Source organism: Ornithodoros turicata, chromosome 1 (assembly GCF_037126465.1).
Source record: "Ornithodoros turicata isolate Travis chromosome 1, ASM3712646v1, whole genome shotgun sequence".
Taxonomy (NCBI): domain Eukaryota; kingdom Metazoa; phylum Arthropoda; class Arachnida; order Ixodida; family Argasidae; genus Ornithodoros; species Ornithodoros turicata.
The window spans coordinates 78,623,793-78,644,862 of NC_088201.1; the positions used below are offsets into that span (position 1 = coordinate 78,623,793).

At 46.4% G+C, this 21,070-nt stretch overlaps 2 long non-coding RNA genes and 1 pseudogene across 4 annotated transcripts in view; 2 read left to right on the forward strand and 1 right to left on the reverse strand.

Annotated features, from left to right (window-relative positions):
• The window catches only part of LOC135401315 (uncharacterized), a 46,185-nt gene that overhangs the window by 14,261 nt on the left and 10,854 nt on the right, over window positions 1-21,070 (forward strand). For both annotated transcript variants that reach the window (XR_010424782.1, XR_010424781.1), the window contains exons 3-4: window positions 1,985-2,083; window positions 5,129-5,185. This is a non-coding gene — a long non-coding RNA (uncharacterized LOC135401315). The remainder of the gene's footprint in view (window positions 1-1,984; window positions 2,084-5,128; window positions 5,186-21,070) is intronic.
• LOC135401322 (uncharacterized) lies at window positions 8,250-10,081 on the reverse strand. 2 transcript variants are annotated; one of them, XR_010424785.1, is made up of 4 exons: window positions 9,948-10,081; window positions 9,117-9,342; window positions 8,861-8,917; window positions 8,250-8,369 (listed from the first exon to the last, which is right to left on the reverse strand). It is a non-coding gene; the product is annotated as an uncharacterized LOC135401322 (long non-coding RNA). The 2 variants fall into 2 exon arrangements; XR_010424784.1 differs by lacking the exon at window positions 8,861-8,917.
• LOC135378553 (putative nuclease HARBI1) lies at window positions 10,895-12,362 on the forward strand (annotated as a pseudogene).

The window sequence follows — 21,070 nt, forward strand, 5'->3', positions numbered from 1 at the left end:
GATGTTCGGCTATTTTTTCCGAGAGGATAGCTCGTGGATATCACTGTCAATTATCATGAGTTTGAGTGAATTCGGCACGCTTCTCATATTGGTGGGGTAGAAAAGTGACCTATTCTTGGCAAATTTCCGAGTTCAGTTCGCAAATATTTACATAATTAAATTCACGATACATGACACTCACATCAGGAGGTGGCAAAAACCTAATAAGAACAAATGCAGTTGACCGCATGATTCTAGGTGGCGTAGTTTTTTTATTATAATTCAATGACACGTTTTCTGGGACACCCTGTATAAGGAACACCTCAGGAGCATCTTAGAAGATGAGTTACTGCCAAAAAGTATTTAAGATAAGATAAAGTATTTCAAAGATACAAAGTTAGTTCCAAAAGTATTTCAGATATAATAACTTGAGTATTGTATGTAACTTACGTACAAGTGTGTGCTGAGCTCAAAGACTACCGCATTAAGAATTCGTGGTCTCACGATTCTGCATGACGCAACAGTGGCAGTGTTTCCTATGTTCCAAAACGCAATGGTGTTAAGTGTATAACGCCACGCCACGCCGTGTCAACGTGCTATGTTAATTTTGCACATTCGATATCTGTCCACTCAAAATGAAGCAGTCGAACGTGGGTGAAGAAGCAGAACCCCACATAGAATGCTGGATTCATTCATCCAACATTAAACGAACACCCCACATTCAAGTGATAATGTGACTAACTACTTAAGTGAAATACGCCAGATAGAATGGAACAAGCTTATTGCGTACTTTCGAGTAACCGGCCGAAACCGTTTGAGCGTTAAGAAGATAGACCTACGAACTGAATCTCATAATGGTAATATACAGGGTTTTTCGCCTAACGAGTTACAAAATATATTCAAAAATCTACCTGTCCAAAAATTATGGGGCCAACAATGCTTATCCTCGGCCTTTGGTCATGCCATACGACATCTTTGGTAAATTTTCGGCCTCGAGAAATTGTATTTCTGAATCTCAGCATCGAAATTCACCAAGCAAATGTTTTTTTCCCTTTGCCAGAAACAGCAAGCGCATGTCGGATTTACCACCTTTCCATCACAAAATACATTCCCTACTACAATAGCTGTAGCTCGAATGAATTTGGGAAAACCGTTGCTTCCAGCCGCGCCACTGGAGCCTGATCTTCAACTTGTCGTTATCCCATAATGCGTCCCATAATGCATCACTTCGGCCCCTGATTAGCCACAAGCTCTTGCGAGAGCCTACCAAAGTGGCTTTGGAGCGTCGAACTTTAAATATAGGGTGTTTTCACATGACGTCAAACGAACCCGTTGGCCGAGTGGTGGTCACTTTTTCGGCACAGCTACCGAGATTATCTAGCATTTGCTCGAAAACGAAGCCTTGAATGGTGTTTTGAAATTCGGTCGCGTCCGTACACTTCTTTTATCCCGAATACAGAATTGTCATTGTCGTTCTACATTTCCTTGTATGAAAACTATGGTTGTCGCATTGAGGCAAAGCGCAGTTTGTCATATTTCCATGTCGCTAGCACGAAGAGTGACCATCAGTGGGAGGAGCTTACGAGCTTGGTACGTTACTGCCACATCACAATGTGACGTAGGTAAAAACTCCCTATGTTGGAACGCCGCAAACGGGACACCGCTTTTCCTTTGAACCACTTTGTTTTCCAACCAGCTAGGAAACACGTGGGAGGCGGGAGAGGAGGACAAGCGCACGCGCATGTACTCTGACGAAGCAGAAGGAGGTGGAAGTTTTCAGACATGTAGATTTTTTCATTTATTTTCATAACACGTTGCGTGAGACACTTGTATATTGCGTTGTTCGTCGAATGACCTCTCAGAGCACTTGAAATGTTTGTGGATGAGGAAACGACACATCTGATGAAGTACAACACTTGGACTATTACATCTAGTACATGTGGATGTTTGCCATCAGTTCTCCTGCACGTGCATTCTGATGGTGTCATATCTGATTTGGTTTCAGAAACAGGTTTAGGTAACGAAGACGCGGAATTAGATCCCGAAACTGCACTCCATCCGGACGTAACTGATCCATACTTCAATATTTCATTGCCTGAGGAACGTAAGTACCATGATATACTACTCAGGCGGTTTCCAGGCTCTTTTGATCGCTCCTCACTAAAAGCTATTTTCCTCCCACCTACCCATCCTCGCAGTAAACGCCGTAAACGCAGTAAAGTAAAGTAAAATTAAGTGACATAAATTAACCCAGTTATCGTATCGTCATTGCAGGCCGTCTGAAGGTACAAAACAGCACCACGCTGGACTATGTCGAATTGTTCTGACTGAATATTTGGTATATTTCTTACTGGAGCTGTGACATCTCTTTACAGGTTTTACTTTAGATAAACCGATCCGCTTCCCACAATAGGATAGTCGTACGCGTTTAGTTTCGATGGATCCCAAAGGAGTTGGTCTGTTGAGGTAACGTGTCTTGAGCAGTGCGTTATCCTTCGTGTTAGTTACAATCCTCCTCCCTCCTTTTACAACGTGATCGCGTGGTCGGCGTCCGCAGAAGCGTCCGAGATTCGTCGTATAACGAAAATTCCCAGTACGGTGAACTGCGATTCTTCGCTCCCTTCTTGCTGTCGTCAGACGAAACTTGGTGGGCAGATTGGAAATGCCCCTCGCCAATCCGGGACCAACTCCCATTTTGTCATCGGCGAACGTAGAAGGTCACCACGTTTCAGTTTCTAGAGGTGTTCAAAATTAATCAGCGCGAAAAGTATTAAGAACTCAGAGGTTATGACTTGTGTGTGTAATCACACAGCTAAGTTGTACATGATATATTGTCATGGATGAAAACAGACGAGCGAGAAGGCGAATAATCGGCGAACGCTTTATTCAGCTGCTTAGTTGGCTAACACAAGAGCGATAGCTCTCAAACAGAACTAAAGTAAAGAATACTCCGGCTGGGAGCTCTCAAGCTTTTATACACAGCAGCGAACATTGTAGAAAACACGCGTCGGTGAAGAACAGGAAATAGAGAAGCTTCTCCAGGGTCGTCGATCCGTCCTTGAGATTGATGCGAGCGTAGGAACAGATGCTTCTGGAAGCATCACTCGCTAACAAGTGCGGCGTGTCGTGGATTTTAGCCCACCGTTCGATGCCTCGTTGCCCGTTGTTGCTGTTCCGTGTGGTCGCTTCAAAGATGATACGTGGCAATATCTTGAAACATTGTGGTTATATTTCACTTTACAGTTCCTTGAAATCAAAGTGCAGTCTACATATGTAGAGTGCAGTCTGCGGTATCACGTGATGTCCTCGCTTTGCTTTCTCTCTCCACTTCACTTTTCCAAATGGATGTGAGTGACACGAGGTGGATATCAAGTTACGCGCTCGCAACGATAGCTCCATGTGCAGCGTGCGACATCCATGTCAGGAAGCGACAGCTTGCGGTTTAACCTGTTTGAAATCTACACGTGTTGCAAGGACCAATAGACACATCCAGCATGCCACCAAGTATGTGTTTATTAGTCGAAACTAACAATCTTGCAATGTTTGGGACATTCCGGGCCGGATAAACCACAAGCTCTCGATTCCAGACAGGTATATCGCAAGCTGTGCTTCTCCATTCGGAGCGGGTGTGAGTGAGTTGAAGGAGGTATCAAGTTATGCGGTCGCAGAGCTACATCTCTCTACGTCTCCTCTCGGAGCGGCTGTGAGTAAATCCAGAGACATATCAAGTTATGCCCTCGCACAGCTACCTCTATCTAGTTCTCCTTTCGGAGCGGGTGTGAGTGAGTTCAGGGTGGTATCAAGTGATCCCCTCGTATAGGTAGCTCTTGTACTTCTTCTTTTGGAGCGGGTGTAAGTGAGATCAAGGAAGTATCAAGTTATGCTCTCGCGGAGTTAACCCTCTCTACGCCTCCTCTCGGAGCAGGTGTGAGTGAATCCAGAGACGTATCAAGTTATCTGCTCGCATAGCTACCACTTTCTACTTCTGCTCTCGTAGCGGGTGTGAGTGAGTTCAGGGAGGTATCAAGTGATCAGCTCGCATAGATAGCTCTACTATATACTTCTCCTTTCGGAGCGGGTGTAAGTGAGTTCAGGGAGGTATCAAGTTATGCGCTCGCAAAGCTACCTCTCTCTGTACGTCTCCTCCCGGAGCGGCTGCGACTAAATCCAGAGACGTATCAAGTTGTGCGATCACATAGCTACGTCTATCTATTCTGCTCTCGTAGCGGGCGTGAGTGAGTTCAGGGAGGTATCAAGTTATGCGCTCGCATACATAGCTCTATCTACTTCTCCTTTTGGAGCGGGTGTAAGTGAGTCCAGGAAGGTACCAAGTCGTGCGTCCGCAGAGCTGCCTCTATCTGCTTTTGCTCTGGGAGCGGAGGTGAGTGAGTTCAGGCAGATACCAAGTTATGCGCTCGCATAGCTAGCGCTATCGACTTCTCCTCTCGAAGCGTGTGTCAGTGACTTCAAAGAGGTGTCAAGTTATGCTCTCACATAGCTAGCTCTATCGATTTCTCTCGGAGCGGGTGAGTGAGTTCAGGGAAATACCAAGTTGCGCGCTCGCATAGACAGCCCTATCCACTTCTCCTCTCGGAGCAGGCGTGAATGACGATGTGATATCACGTGGTATCACATGATGGCCTCGTTTCGGTCCCTCCTACAGCTCCTTTTTTTCGGAGCGGGTATAAGTGACATCAGTTAGTACCATGTGATGCTTCGCTTAATTCCTCTATACAGTTCTCCTTATGATATGTCGCTATATGGTTGCGCGATGCAGTTTCCTTGACGACTATGCTAGCGAGTAGTCGTAGTGTTGCTAGGCTGTTCTAATGGAGCGCGATGATAGTTAAGCAGGCGGATCGAGTTTTCTCACACCAGTCAGTGGCGCTCCCATCAGTGACTAACTGCTACCAAACGCAAAAATACTCCACCATCCGCACCACGCAGAGAAACGTTACCACGAGCGTTAAACTGGCGAACTGACTTGGTACTTTCGCAGAACGGGTCGAGATGATCAAAGAACATCTAATATGTTTAGGTTCCTTCGTGAGGAAAACGATCATTACGCAAACGGCAAGGCATGTTGTGTGGCATCGATGAAGAACAGTTATACATTTCATTTGTTTCCCCATCTATTCTTATTTTACAGCCAATCTTAACACGTCGTCGAAGGTTGCAAGGAGCAAGGCGATTTTCAGAACCAAAAGTAAGCATCTTTAAGGCGCTCACAATTGTGGTGTTTGTCATTAAACGTGCATTAAGCAACAGGCTCTAGACAGAAAAAGTTTGATCGTGCGCTTAGTATATTCTGTATGTGTTGTGCCTTGGACTATGCACATTGTAGTACTTGTTCACAGTACTTCCAAGACTCAACATCAGCCACCACTATTCACGGTGGTAGACGCGCAATACGTGCAAATCACAACGTTAGAACCACACACGTCCACGAACATTCACGTTTCGCTGGTGACAAGTCGTCCATCTGGAATCGGTTCCGTACGGAGATCCAGTTTATTTTTTAAGTGTTGAGTATTGTGGTGCTTACGAACTGAAATGGTTCTGGACACTTCGCAGTGGATCTTCACAATTTCACTGCATTTCCTCTGGATGTACCAATTCGTTAGGACATTATTCGTACATCCAGAGGATATTCGGTGTTGTTGAGGACAGTTTCTCGCGGATCGCAGTAGTCAATCGCAACCTCATAAGCATACTCTCGAAACAGGCCCAAGACCACATTAGCGGAACAACCCGAACGTTGACGTGGGGTCCACGTTCAACGAACTTGCGCGTACTCTACATCGCGACACCGATGTTTGAAATTCCAGGTTTCATGGTGCAAGTAACGGGATATATGAAGCGTGGAAAACATCATCCCATCAGACTAGGAGTCATATTTTATTGCATTAAGTGTCTGTGCAATGTATCAATGTTACTGGTGTTGTTGTTATCAATGTTGTTGTTAGGGTTGCTAGAGGGCGGGACTATTATGCCGCCGTGCGACCAGTATTATGCATGACCTCTCTGCAGAGAAAGAAAAGCGCAAATTTTCAATGTTTTAGCACAGAATCCGGATATATTTTTGCACAGAAAGTTCGGGGTCCCTGGTTACAACCACCGGCTGATCCGGTTTGCGAGTAGAGGCAACGACCATGGACAAGTGGAAGCGCATGTTTCAGATATAACGCGTACCGAATAATGTACACTCACGATCATGTTGTGTTGTGTAATTTTACCTATAACCAAGTGATATAACGTGAAGTGTTCTTATGAACGTAGGCGTCTACGACTGACACTGCGAGAAAAATACAAAAATATTTGGCAAACAAAAGAGATAGCTATCGCGTTCTACGTGTTGTATGCAAATATGCAAGTGGCTGCATGCGACGTTATTTCTCCTAGACAACCTGTAGCCCCTTACAGAAAAATATGGCAACATTCTGTAGAATGTCTATAGACAGAAGCCTGATTGTGTGTATAGGATGTCTATAGAAATCCTACATACTTTCTAAACAAATTTCTATAGACAGCCAACTCCTAATTGTCACACTATTTTGTATAGACTGTCTATCCAAATAACAAATAGCCTGTGTATATAATCTATATACACATGTAACAGAAGTTATATACGAGGGGCGTTCAAGACAAACCGGGACCTTCTGTCTCCAAGAGTATACAAATGGCTCGCGCTACTTCTTTTTCGTCATTTTCACACGCGACAGGCCTCGGCGTTCACCACGTGGTGGTCCAAAGTTTGTGCAAAACAGAAGACACGTGCTGGACAAAATGGCCGACAACAAGGTGAGCGCGGCCATCGAACAGCGAATGGGCCATTTCCATATTCGCGTCGCCCCTGGCGACGGAATGTCGAACGTCGTGTCTTTCCCTACAATAATGGTGACGCGCTTTTCGGACTCACACATTGCGTGGGGAAGTAGCGGGAGAAGATTGGAAGAAGAATGCGGAAAGAGTGAAAGATCATTCTACTCGTTACCAGACCTACGTCCGCGTAACCTTGAAACCGATTATCTTCCCACAATGAACATGACAGTCTCCCGCAGGTGGGTCCATAGCGATGTTTTCCACTCAAAGATGGCGGGCTCAAGGGCTGGGCATGCGCATACGCGTTGTCGGAAATGGTCCATTGTCATGAAGTTTCTCGTGAATGAAGGTGTAAAGTCATCTGAAATTCACAGAAGACTTCAGGCTCAGTATGGCTACGATACTCTTAGCCGAAGCAAAGCGTTTGAGTGGTGCAAACGGTTCCGAGACGGCCGTACATCAGTGCAGGACGATCCCGGGCGGGGCGGCTCAGAGCCCAGTGTTAGAGTTCCTGAGAATATCGAACTTGTGGAGCGCTTGATCCTCAAGGACCGAGGGATAACATGTCTCGAACTGGCTCGGAAGACGGACCTTTCTGTAGGAACGTTGAACACTATCATTCATGAACACCTCCAGGCAGCTCTCCGTGTTTGACCGGCAGAGAAGATTGGAAATCTCCCAAGAGCTAAGGTACCGTTTCGACACTGAAGGACAGCCGTTCCTTGATCGGATCATCACGTGCGATGAAACGTGGGTGCACCATTTCGCTCCTGACTCTAAACGCGCATCAAAACAGTGGAAGCATCCCGGCTCGCCAGCTCCCAAGAATTTCCGAAGCACCCCGTCTGCGGGTAAGGTCATGGCCATGGTTTTCTGGGACAAGGCTGGCGTTGTTCATGCTGATTTTCTGCCCAGTCGTACCACCATCAATAGTGCATGTTACTGCGAGGTTCTCAGGGATGTGCATAAGGCGCTGAAGCAAAAGCGGCCGGGCCTCATCACCAAAGCAGTCCTCCTCCTACAGGACACTGCACTCCCGCATACCGCGCATCTCACGACACGCACCTTACAGGAAGTTGGCTGGGAGTTGCTGCCACATGCCCGTTACAGTCCAGACCTCGCCCCCGAGCGAATTCCATCTTTTAGGGCCACTGAAGGGTGTTCCTTGGGGGCCGCAACTTCAGCTGTGACGACGAGGTCAAGAATGCGGTCCGATCATGGCTGCTCCGCGCCAGTAAGGATTTCTAGGCTGCTGGCATCCAAGCCCTCGTGAAACGTTGGGACAAGTGCATTAGTGCAGCTGGAGATTACGTTGAAAATAAAACTAATTTCTCGCCTGTGAGTTCATTTTACTTTTGCGAAAAATGAAAAGTCCCAGTTTGACTTGAACGCCCCTCGTACATAGCAGACAGAACAGTATATACAGGGGGGCAAGGAATTATATTCAGTCAGATACATGGCATTGGTCATTTTTCTCGTATCGAAGCAGTCTTCTCTATGGACAGCAGCAACGATGCCAAGCTTTTTTACTGGTCCCGCTGCTACACCAAAGAAGCCACAAGTTTAGTCTGCAGACAAAAACAGTTGACAGTAAGTGTCGTCACTGCGTGTGTACAACATGTAGTGATAGGCACTATAGTAGTGCTTAACTTAAGAAGGAAAAGAAATCTAGTCCATCACCTATCAAAATATTACTGTACTAAGATAGGATGCAGCCTCCCTCCGTGAAACGCAAAAGTGCCAATGTATGTGTCGCCAAGCAAATTGTTGTTCTTCTTTGTAGGGGGTAAGACCACCATTTATTCCCGAAAGCAAGACAAAGCGGAAAGGGGATTTATATGCCGGTTACAGTAGCCTCCACAAAAAATATTTCAGTACCTTGGAAAAATTATGTGTACACTATGCTGCATTTTCAGGATTATTATACATGTAAGCATCCAAAGACGACAACAAGTGTCATCGAGCCCACATGCCTCCGGTCACCGGTCACATGTGCTACCATTACACTACACCACAAAACATGCCTAGGCTTCATTCAATCAACAATAAACAAACATACTGATTTCACAATTGGGGCAGTGCGAGTCCCCCTCCCCCAATCCACCCGCCAGGAACGCTGTAAACAACAAAAGTAAACAAACAAAAACAAAACAGCAGAGATCATGTGCGGCTCTGGAAACATGCATCGCTCATTTTTTCTGAGGTAACGAGTAACTGGATTTGTTTTCTGCTTTTTTTTGTGTGTAATTTGAACAAGTCTGGATGAATCATACCAAAGCGAGGAAGCACATTTGTCTTAAAAATGTAATGCATACCAATGACAGCATCTCTTCGCCACTCATCTAATGGTAGCTTGGGCACCTTTTCTTTGCAAACGTTGGACTGCATCCCTAAGAGGGATCTCCCGAGCAATTCGTCGTCAGCAAAAACAGCCCTCAAAAGGTTCCTAGCGAAGGTGGGAGCTGCTGCTGCACCTTCATATGTGGCCTTTAAGCGCTCCAGGGTGTTGATGGGCACACTAACACAATTCCCTATGCCCTCCTGTCGGGTGGTAAAGGGCAAACATTAGCTTTAATTAAGGGAAACATATCAGAAAAAAATCCACACAATCCACGTGTTCCAATTTTTTCATGCCCTTGTGGACCCAGGCTCTCGTTCATTACTACAGCCCGGACATTTAGGCACGAAAACCCTTGTTTTAGGTGCCCATCAAAGGCCCTAAAAGTCCTGAGAGGCACTAAAAATGGCATTCTGCTCACACTACCATAGGTGGGCATTTTCCTGCGGCCTCACTCATCATCACCTCACGCAGTACAAACTTTATCGCCTCATGACCCTCATGGCCCCACGACACCTCATCCTTACGATCCCTCGTCTCGTGAGTACCCTCATGGCCTCACATGTCTTCAAGTCACTAGGAATCACATGAGCCTCAAAAGAACTTCCAGTCATGTTCACATGAGACGTCGGCGTTGAACTACTGTGACGGTAGTTGGCATAATGATACTGCGCGGCATTAAACTGTTTATAGGGTAGCCTGCTATGCTTGGATAAATTTGGTAACAGTTGTTGCTGTCACAGTGAGGTTTAACGTTAGTGTTTGGCCTCTGTAAAGTGGAGCCCGAAATACTACAGTGCAGATGTACCTGTTATGTAAACGATATGGTGGTGGCGAGGAAAGTGTTTGAAGAGATCCTGTACTCGATTCTCAGAACAGTATGACGCTGCTGCCAGAATCGGACGATACGCTCACAGCTGAAGTGTTTTGCGCACAACGATGGTACTAATCGCACCGGCAATCACATCGTGCTTTTCTTCTTCTCCTTCTTTTACATTTCAAACGTGCGCTGCAGTCACGGGGATTCCAGTTTTCCTGCCTCCATCTTGAGGAGACAAATAAAGATTACAAAAATTATTACAACTCCACGAGGAAAAACCCGAGACTGGGGAAAAGAAAACCAGACGACGCACACAAAGTCTCAATTTCAACGTCTGGTTTTCGTCTTTTCCCCAGTCTCGCGTTTTTCATCATGGATCTTAGTCACCAGCTCGCTCGCTTTTTAACTATTTTATCTGTATTTCTCCAGGATCATTTTCGCCAAAGGGGCATTGTATCCCATCTCGTTTATTACAATAGCATATTACCATACCCATTCTCACAGGGTTCATTATGTCTGTGTTCGTGTTCCAACTTGAACAATTAAACCATGTTTGTTGTACGATGTCCAGTAATTGTCAGATAGCGGGCTTTGAAAGGTACTGCACTCGCTCATTGTGGTTTTCTTCTGCTGCGACAATCCAAATAATCGCAGTAGTTTATGGACGTACCATGCACAACGTGTTACGTTTTTCCAGGAGATAGCGAAACCGTCGTGGCAGGGTAAAAATATGAAATCCCTGCGAGCCACAAACATAGGCACCCTAGGGGGCGAATTTTTGAACTCTACTTTCCTTTCCTGTTCCCCTTTCCTTTCGAATGGCGGACTGTCGCTAATTTTGAGCCAGTCCTTTCGTTACGGCAAAGGACGGCCTATCGATAGGTGGGTAGGATGCTACCTTTCGCTGTCAACTTCGTCGTTGTTGCTCTTTCAAGATGGCGGCTTCTCACCAGTCATTCGTAGAGTGCCTTAACTTTATCGACTTTGCTTTCCGAGCGAGTGGCTTATTATGCCGCTTAGATGACGACTGGAATGTTTCTCCGAACCGCCGTCAGTTGCTGGATCGGGAAAACCCTATGGAGCTTTATTCGAACGTGAGTTTCTGCAGCGATTCCGGTTCATGAAGAACGCCGTGCTCTCCATACTGAGCCAGCTGTCCCTCCCAGACGTTACAGACAACAGAGGTCACCCCCTGCCTCCAATGCTGAAACTGCTGGTGACTCTTCGGTTTTACGGTCCTGGGGCATTTCAGACCGTTATCGGTGATCTCGTCAAAATATCGCAGCCAGCTACATGTAATGCAATTTGGGCAGTGACGAGGAGCATCGCTTCGGAGCTTTAACCAAAATACGTGAAATTCCCTTCTGCGTCCGAAGCACCGTCAGTTATGGCTCGATTTCACTCCATCGCCGGATTCCAAAGGGTGACAGGCTGTATTGACTGCACTCACGTACCCATAAACAGCCCTGGAGGGAGTGACGCTGAGGTTTACAGAAATAGGAAAGGCGTGTTCTCCATCAACATGCAGGTATGGTATGCATAAGACTACATACCACAACGTCCACAGTTTTGATAGGTGCTATCTTCCTACCTACACAGGCAATCACTGGCCCGGAACTTCAGTTTTTCGACATCGTTGCCAGCTGGCTGGGGTCAGTTCATGATAGCCGCATATTTGAAAACAGCAGAGCACGAGTTCTGTATGAGGAAGGCAGGATTCCTGGCATTTTGCTTGGGGATCAAGGATACCCGTGTTCGCCGTTTCTGTTGACGCCACTCAGCAATCCCAGAACCCCGCCAGAGAGGAGGTATAGATATTGACAGACTTTTAACGTATCATTCCTTCCTCGTGCCCCTTTACTGTCTGACGGTTACCTGTCATTCAGTCCGAAACAGTAGTCGTTCCTCTCGCCATTCCTTTCGCAGCGACGAAAGGATGGCCTACCGTTAGGTTGCTGGGGCGCGACCTTTCGCCTCCACTTACGCTCGAATTACCAGGCTCGTACAAAGGCCATATGGCAAAGAGCAGAAAGAAAGGCGGACCTGTTGCCAGTCAAGCGCACTATTGTAGTATGTGCGCAACATGTATTTCGAAGCGAACTAATCTTTTTTTTATCCACCCTCTGTAGGTATAGCACGAGTCACATAAAAACACGCAACTCCGTGGAAAGAGCATTCGGAGTTTGGAAAAGGAGGTTCCCGTGTCTCCGTATGAAGTTGCAAAACAAGATAGAGAGATGTGCTGCTATCGTCTGTACTTGCGCAGCGCTCCACAACGTCGCCGGCGCGCTGAATGACCCGTGCCCGGATGATGGAACAGATGCATCGGAAGACGACTTCAGTGTTCCTGCCAATCGCGGAGATAGCCTCTTGGGAGCGCACATACGACGTAGACTTATATAGACCGATTTTTCTGGTGTGCGCCAGAGCAATCTGGATATTGCTTGATCACACCATGCTGACATAAAACTTTATTTTTGAACAGTGCATTTTATTTTGACTTTTTCACGTCTCATGAGCCGAATCACCACGGGCCAACTGCTGCTCGAGTTTTTTCAGTTTCAATTGTAGCACCTTTGTTGCAGTTTTTTTTCCTTTCGCATTTGACTTGCAGTCTATGGAAAATGCGCATGTTACGTATTTTCGTCTCATGCTCTTCTTGCATCAGTTTCATTTTCAAGACATGCTCCTTTTCCTTTCGTGTGCTGTCCTGTTGCATGGCCTGCTTTCGAGCCTCCAATTCTGCAGAGAGAGCAGACTCAAGAACAGCGTTTCTGCCTCTATAAGGTCTCACTCTCCGCCCAGTCGACGTACTCTGAATAGCGCCTGTTGGCAGTACGACGTTGCTAGATGCGCGGTTTGATTGCGCAGGAGTCTGCGACGTCGAGGTGTCGGCAGGAGGCTCCTCATGGTGCTCATCAGCGAGATTATTCTGAGAAGCACGCTGCTCTTGACCATCACAACAGAACTCCTCAGTAGATTCACTGTTGGCGTACGTCTCCTGCGGGTACCCTGCATACAAGTGCGCGGTTAGTTAATGGGTGCGAGTGCTCCAACGATGAAACGGAAATAAAAGTAGAAAATCCAGGGAAGCAATGTGGCTGTGAGGACAAGACCGAGTACTTGCCATGTTCAATATATCTCCTTCGTCGCGACATGCTTGCACCATGGGGAGCAGAAGGTCATCTACCTCAGCAGGCTGGCGGTCCCCATCGTAAAGGTTATGCACCCTTTTTGCAATATAGGGGACCAAAGACTGTACCTGCTCCAAAAGCAGGTCCATTGGTGAGGGGGGGGGGGGGGGGCACCGCCACCTGAAGAAAAAAAAAGAGATTTGAAAAGTTGGATGAATGGCAGGTCCCAATCGCCAAAAAAGCGTACACACATCACCAGTTGACATAGTTTTTCTGACGCCCTCTGCCGTCTTCTTCTTCCACTTGGTCTTTAAATTGTCCCAGGCTTTCCGAAGCTGCCTTGAATTTCTGCGGACAACGCCGGGCATGCTGTTGAACTGGGACGTAAGCCTTTCCCAGGTGTCCTGTTTGCCTTCGTTGACACACTATCAGTCTTCTTGTTTTCAAGTACTCCCTTGTACCTCCCAATCAACTCCATTAAGATAGCCGTCTCATCGGCCGACATGTCCGTTTAGACATATTGGCAACGAAAACCACGTGTTACCGAAAAGTATCCAAGGGCGGGGAAGGAAGACACGCAAAGCTTTTTCTTTCTCTTCGGCTAAGAACACGTGACATAGTTCAGACGTTATTCTGCTGAGAATACAGTAGCATATATTCAAAGGCACGAAGAAGTGGAAGAAGATAGAAAGCGTAAGGCACGTTCAAAAATTGCCACTAAGGCACTAGAGAAGGCTTCCTTTCTGGGAAAGTCTCTTTCGGGCTACCTACGGAAAGGAAAAGAATGCAAAGAAGGAAAGAAGAGTTCAAAAATTCGGGCCTAAATCTGGATAGCCAGCCGATACTCAGCGGGGAACTTGTTCGTTTAACAAATCCCAGATAAAACGAACACTTCTTGTACTCCTGGGCTTCTGGTGGTCCGCCAATGACAAACAAGAGGCAATTTATCAACGTGTGAAACTAAAACGAGCTATCATGACGTTGGTATAGCTTACTGCTTGGGCCCCGATCTTGAACTCTAACATAGCTAGCGTTATGGTTATATTTAAAGTTCGCGCGCTCCAAAGCTGTTTTTGGTAGGCTCCTGCAAGAACTCGTGGCGAATCACGGGCGAAGTGATGCACTTAACGCGCGTTATGGAGATAACGACAAGTTGAAGATCGGACTCTCGTGGTCTCAGTCTCGCACGCTTGCTTTAAGTCAAGGTATGCCCACTGAGAACTCAAATTGGAAGACTGTCATGGGTGAAACAGACCATAATTCTCTCCCATCAGTCCATTTCTCTCAGTAAAGTTTCTTCCGTTGTTGCTGGAAGATGGTCCGTTGATGTTGCTCACAGATCGGAGATATTCCCAAGAGACGTCCGACAGGCGGTATTTTCGAACAATAACTGGGCTTTATTTACATAGTTATTTACATAACTATATACAAGACAACACTATAGCGACTGAAGTCACGGGGCTTTCGCCTCGTCTTCATCAAGTCGTTGCGGCTTCCACACACGAATTTTCGTGTGTCCTCCGCTTAAAAGGGTGACATTTGAGACACAACCCCCCGCCAGCAAACACCAATCCCAGAAGCCCGGTTCAAACGTCTCCAACTCATGGTTGGCCTAGTTTGAATTTAGAACGAACCAGGCACCTCCTAATTGTCCGCCCACTACTCGGTATTTATGGGTAACGGACCAAGCTGTCAATCCGTGCACCGTGCAACTTTGGACAGTGCATCTTCCTTGGCCCACTCTACTGATTTATTGCCAGCCAGCATCTGGTCGCGAAGACCCCCTGAGGTGTCAAGTGTCCCCCGTCCAACGCGCCTTCCCCGAATCTCTGTTGGGTGGCTATTCCACTGAGGTGGAAATGTACAATATTTGCAAGGTTTCTAAAATGTACAACTCTTACACTCTCCTCCGCATTTAAGTCTGTGTGCTGTCAAGAACAAGAGGCGTCAAACTAAAAAGAAAGCCTCGCTACATTCCCAGCAGCGGTAACATTTGTTTAAAAAAAATACAAAAATACGGCACATGGAACCTTTGGCACGACATAGCACGCATGTGTCCACTTGCAATCATTCGAAATCAGCCGGTAAAAGCAGTTGCACGCGCCTTTAAAAACGCAGTACAGGGCCTCTTCAAACGACGCTGCTATTCCAGTAAACAGGCAGAAAAACGAATCCATGAGAAGTACTGTCGCGCCCAAAACACAACTTAACGTCAACGAAATCGTGTGCGATAGTCTCGGGTTTGTACGTTATGTAACAACTTAACGTGACCGCTAAGAGAGTCATGACTTACCTGTAAGGTCTCTCATGAAAAAGTCGCATGCCCTCACCTAGCTCTGAGGTTCTTCATGAAAGCCTTCATATATGGGAAAAAGCAACATAAGAGCGGAACATGGCGATCCTCGAAGATCTTCGAATTTACATTGGGCCTCGCGCCAAGTGACGTCATCTCCACCACACCTTCTCCAAGCGAGGATATGCGGTGGCTCCCCCTTCATCCGTGAGGCTCTTCACGAATGGACTCATGACCTCATCCGTGAGGCCCCTCACGAAAGGCCTCATGCGTGAGGTCCCTCACGAAAGGTCTCATGGCCTCATCCATGAGGTTCCTCACAAAGGATCTCATGGCCTCATCTGTGAGACTCCTCACAGAATACGTTGTACCCTCTCGTATTGAAGACCTCACGACGACTGGCCTCATGAGGGCCCTCACTGTGGGCCTCATGAGGGACAATGCCTCAGGACTATCCACATGAGGAACATTCAGCGTGGACTGGCCTCACTCACCCTCACCTCATCGTCGTGAGGTGAGGCGTCCTCATGAGGGTCCTCATGAGGGTCCTCATGAGTGAGGCCGCCCAGCTATGCACACTACACGGAGGCGTCACTTTCGCTCATATGGCTTGCTGGCACGGGCACTGCACGCGGGGAGGACAGCTTCCCCAGGTGCTGAACAGTAGGGATTGTACCTGAACTGTACTTACTTTTGTACCTCACATCCCCTCCCCAGCTTAGCATTTTACTGTGTGGCAAATGTGTTGAAAGAGAAAACCGTTACAAAACGTGCCTATATTTTATCATAACAACCCACGAAACAGCACAATTCTGGCAGGGAGGGTATTCTGACCTCATCAGAATGATTAAGAAAACTGACTCGTCAGATAGATAAACCTCGTGGAGAGGTGAAAAAACGTTCCTGTACTTCACCTTGGGTTACATGTTCAGACAGAAGAGAGCGAGAGCTCGGCAGTTAGACTACACAAGACACAAGGGAGAGAAGAAAGGTCACATGGTACAGAGATCCAAAGCGTACCAAACGGAAAGAAAAGAAAACGGAGCGAACCATAAACACACCGAAGCATACCTGGGTAAATTACTTCTTATATGTAATTTATTTAATTTACATTACTCATTACTGCAATTGAAATGTAACGAAATTACATTACAACTACTACGAAAAGGGTAATGACATTACAAAGTCATTACTGCGAGCTTAATCGTAACGATGTTGAGGATGTGGAAATTCATTGTGGGAGTTGCAGTTCTTTTAACTCGCCAGTTGCCAACTCTCTTTCTGCCAAGTGCAGACACAGAACACAGACTCGATTCTCTTGTAAAAGGTAACTAGTAATGTCATTAAAATTACTGCCCAAATGTAGTTAAATTACATTACAAATTACATAATGTCAAATGTAATGCATTACATTACAGATTACCAGAAAAAGTAATTTATTACCGTAATTTCCTTACAATAATGACATTACTACCCATGCACTATGCACCGAAGCCACCCACCTCGTCCAGCCAGACCGCTGTAACGCAACCGTGTTAAACCCGACACTTGTTGTAGTTATGGCCTGTGGAGTCAGACAGGGGTTCTTCGAACTGTATCAACACCGGAGATCCCGCTTCGAGATGGGTGCAGACTTGTACGTAACGGGTAATTGCGTTACTAGTAATCAATTACTTTTTTGAGTAATTTGTAACGTAATCGATTACTTTTGGGCCCAGTAATTTTTTGAGTAATTCAATTACAATTTTCAGTAATCAATTACTAAGTAATCGATTACTTGGAAACTAAAGAATCCACATTGTTCGGGACGACGCACACCCACATATATGGGATGATTCACCACCGCGAGAAGACAAACCAACTGCCCTCTGCAAGTTCGGTGCAAGGCAGCTGTCTTATCTCTAGGACTTTTCCCGCAACAATTACTTACCCGAGGACCCCGAGGTCAATTGCCACAGTGTTCCGCACGTGTAGTGTATTTTTGAGTCCACTGTCCTCTCCCCATTCATGTGTACTATCTATCCGTAACCCGGCCTGTACGCAGTAAGTTGGACTGTAGGTTGTACCGTGAACCTGATGAGTCATTTGTGGGAGTTCCAGTTGGGACTCTTTTCACAAAACTCTCAAAACTCTCAACCTCTCGACACATTTTTCACAGAACTCTCGACCCCGATAAACTAATGTCACTCTTGTGACCATGAGCCCCTGTCAGTCTTGCGCGGAATACTGTCGCTATCACAACGATGTCGACGATCTGCAATGACTTGTCGCCGTGGCCTCAGCTACCCGACATGTTCAGAGCGCTGGAGCGAAAGGACAGAAACAACATCTTGTTCAAATGCCTGCTGTGCCTCCCTCAAGAAAAATTCCTGTCATGTTCAAAGGCAACGAGCTCGAACCTCAGGAAACACGTCAAGGTATGTGTAACATGGTCGCTGCTTAAGATCCCAGTGCCCATTCCACCGTGGTCTTTACGATATTCATATTCGCTATGAGTGCGTGTCTGTCTGGATTACAACAAGTATGCATAAATATAGGAGTCCCGCTTCTGAACGTGGTCTTTTTGCGCTCTTGTAGGCGCAACATGGGACACAAATCGCTGGATTTGAGCGCATCATGAAGAAAAGGCAAGCAGCAGAAGAGGCAGCCGGGGACACCATGAAGCAGCATAGTTTTTCAACCACGGGCGTTTCTCAGGCAAACATTGATGACATGGTAGCCACTTTTGTAATTGACACCATGCAACTCTTCTCTGTTGTGGAAGCCCCAAGCTTTGTGAATTTAGTAACAAACTTGGCGCCCAACAAAACTGTGATTACACGAAGGATGCTGGTCAACCGGATCGATACCAAATATGAAGCAATGCGTGCACAGTTAGTGTCATCGCTGGAAAGCGTCCCCTACGTCACGGTTACAGCAGGTTGCTGCCAACAATCAAACAAAGGCTGCGTGGAGGAAGACTATTTCAGTTTCTCCATACCCAGCGCGGGGGATAGTGGAAGCGATGAGGTTGCTCGATACCTTTCTTGTTCTGCGACCGCCCCTTTGTCCATCCTTGCAGACCACCGAATAATACGAAAGGTGTTCCTGCGGTACAACACTGCAGTTCCTTCAAGTGCGATGGTGGAAAGAGTGTTCAGTGTGGCTGCTGACGTTCTGACAAGAAAACTTCGAGAAGCAGCTGCTACTAAAGTTGAACACTGCTCTTATGAAATAAATTCTGCTTCAATGCTGACTTCGTTTTTTGCTTCGTTTCGCTTCATTTTTGCGCAGTTTCCTCTTTTTTGTGGATATCTTTTATTCTATATCTTTTTTCTATCTTTTTTTTATATCGTTTTCTCAGATATCGAAAGTAATTGGCAAAGTAACGCGTTACTTTTCAAGGCGTTACATCATTTCTTTTTCCGGCAAGTAACTTGGAACGGTAAAAAATTACTTTTTCGTACAAGGTAACTGTAACGATAATCAATTACTTTTTTTAGTAACGTACAAGTCTGGATGGGTGGCATGTTATGGTTCCCTCCAATCTGCCCCTCCGTGTATACTTCGACTGCTATCATTTGGTTAGAGTACAAGAAATTCACACTATAAGAATACAGAGCAAAGAAACGAAACCCGTGCCTTGTAAGCGGCAGCGTGCAATATCAGCGATGTCAATTTGGCCTGCACAACGAAGTTTTGTCACTTCTTAAGGGCCATCATAGGCATTTTTCTATGTCTAGTCAGGGTTTAGGCACTGATGCTGGAATAGGCATTATTAGGCACTATCAAATCGATACAGGAGGTTCCCCAGCACCCAGTTCATGCTCCTGTATCAAATAGACACTATTAGAACACGAAAAAAATTGAGCACTTGCCTGGTAATCTGGGGTTTACACCAATAATGCATTTCATGAAACGAAAGGTTAGTCACTTGTGTGGAGGTCTGAGTGCACCAATATAAAACAAAATTCCCCTAATTAGCACAATTGTCCTTTGCCACTAAACCACAAGCTTTTTTTCTTCCCCAAGCTTCCCCTAATCGGCACACACACATTACATTTTATGGTTGGTTGGTTGTTGTAGAAAGCTATGTAAACCACCAAATGACAGTTACCATTGTGGGTGGCTGGCCAGTGGCAGTGGTGCTGGCAGATCTCACCAATCGACGGAGCCTCTTCACCATTTTTGCAGCATCTACATGGAAACACAATACACATGACATCATGACATAGAGATTGTGATATTAATAATTGCCGCTCAGATTATAAAAAAATAAAAGCAACACCAATCACACCAATATGGGCTGGGCTTCAGAATACCTGCACCTTCCTTCGCCTCTGCAGGTTTTGCCTTCTGTAGCGTATTTTCTTCACGCAAACTTTCGTATTCCTGTTGTATTCTTTCAACTTCTTTGTTCAGTTCTTTATGCTGATCGGTCTGATCACAGCCCTCGTACCGCTAAAACAAAGAGTGGAAGTAAACAAATGGTCGGTGCAATAAAGTAAACTGAAGTTATGTACCTGCCGCTTTTTTTTTCCTTTTGTCGTCATTGCCGCAAGTTCAGTCCGTCTTTTCTCCGGTTTTTTTTCGTCCCCTAGCGAAAGAATAATTGAAATTGTCTCAAACACAGTGAATGACAGTTAATGCCGGAAATGCAAGATCTAAGAAAAGATCTTCCCGGAACAGCACCGCAGCGATACTGCCCCGACCATGGCAACCTCGTGTGCGCGCACATTGCTAGCATACACAACAATGCAACGAAACAAACGATTAGTGTTACCTACAGCAACCAAATATGCTGGTGAGGGCTCTTCTTCGTCCCAGATAATATCGTACGTCTTAAGGTGCTGTCACACTGGACCGACACGACACCGACACTGACACGGCGCCGACGCCCACGGAAGACAGACGTTGTCACCATACATTGTATTGCCAAGCACACCTGTCACACTGCGCCGACGGACAGCGGCAGACGCAAGTCGACAAAATGTCGTTTCAGTGTGACAGATTTCGATAACAAAATCGGCAGGCGGTCAGTGTCTGACGACATGTCAAAAGCAGTTTGATCGTTGCTCAAAAATCCGATGACCGACATACGACATCCACTGCGCGAAAAGATATTTTATGAAAAATCTATGTTGTGGGTGTTGCGATTATTATTTAAACAATCAGCACCTCTGACGGAGGTGTGTTCGCGAAAACCGTTGTCTTTTGGAAAGCTTTCGCTGCGCGCGTTGTGTTGCCCCTCAGCTATGGAGTTCACGACGGAAGATGAGAAAACGTTGATATCAACAATGGAGACAAAGCATGAGATTCTCGTAGCACCCCATGCTTTTTCGTCGCAAGAGCCACTTCCTACTCCACAATGATCGTGGCTTTTGTACTAGTTTCATCGTCGTCCGAGTCGAGCGCAAGATAAAACGCCACGGCGCACATTCCCATAAGCTTCTGCTGTGCAGGACGCCATCTTCGAACAAAGTGGTGGCGGCAGTAGCGATGTTGCTGTCGTTCAGTGTGACAGGCATGTTTGTCAGCGGCGGGTGCCGACAGCGTCCAGCCGTGACGGCCGGCAGACAGACAGACGCGTCGCCCGTCTTTGGTCTGTGCAGTGTGACAGGTGCAAGGACACCGTGTCTTTCGATGTCGGCATACAAATTTTGTCGGCTGTCGGTCCAGTGTGACAGCACCTTTATACCGATAAA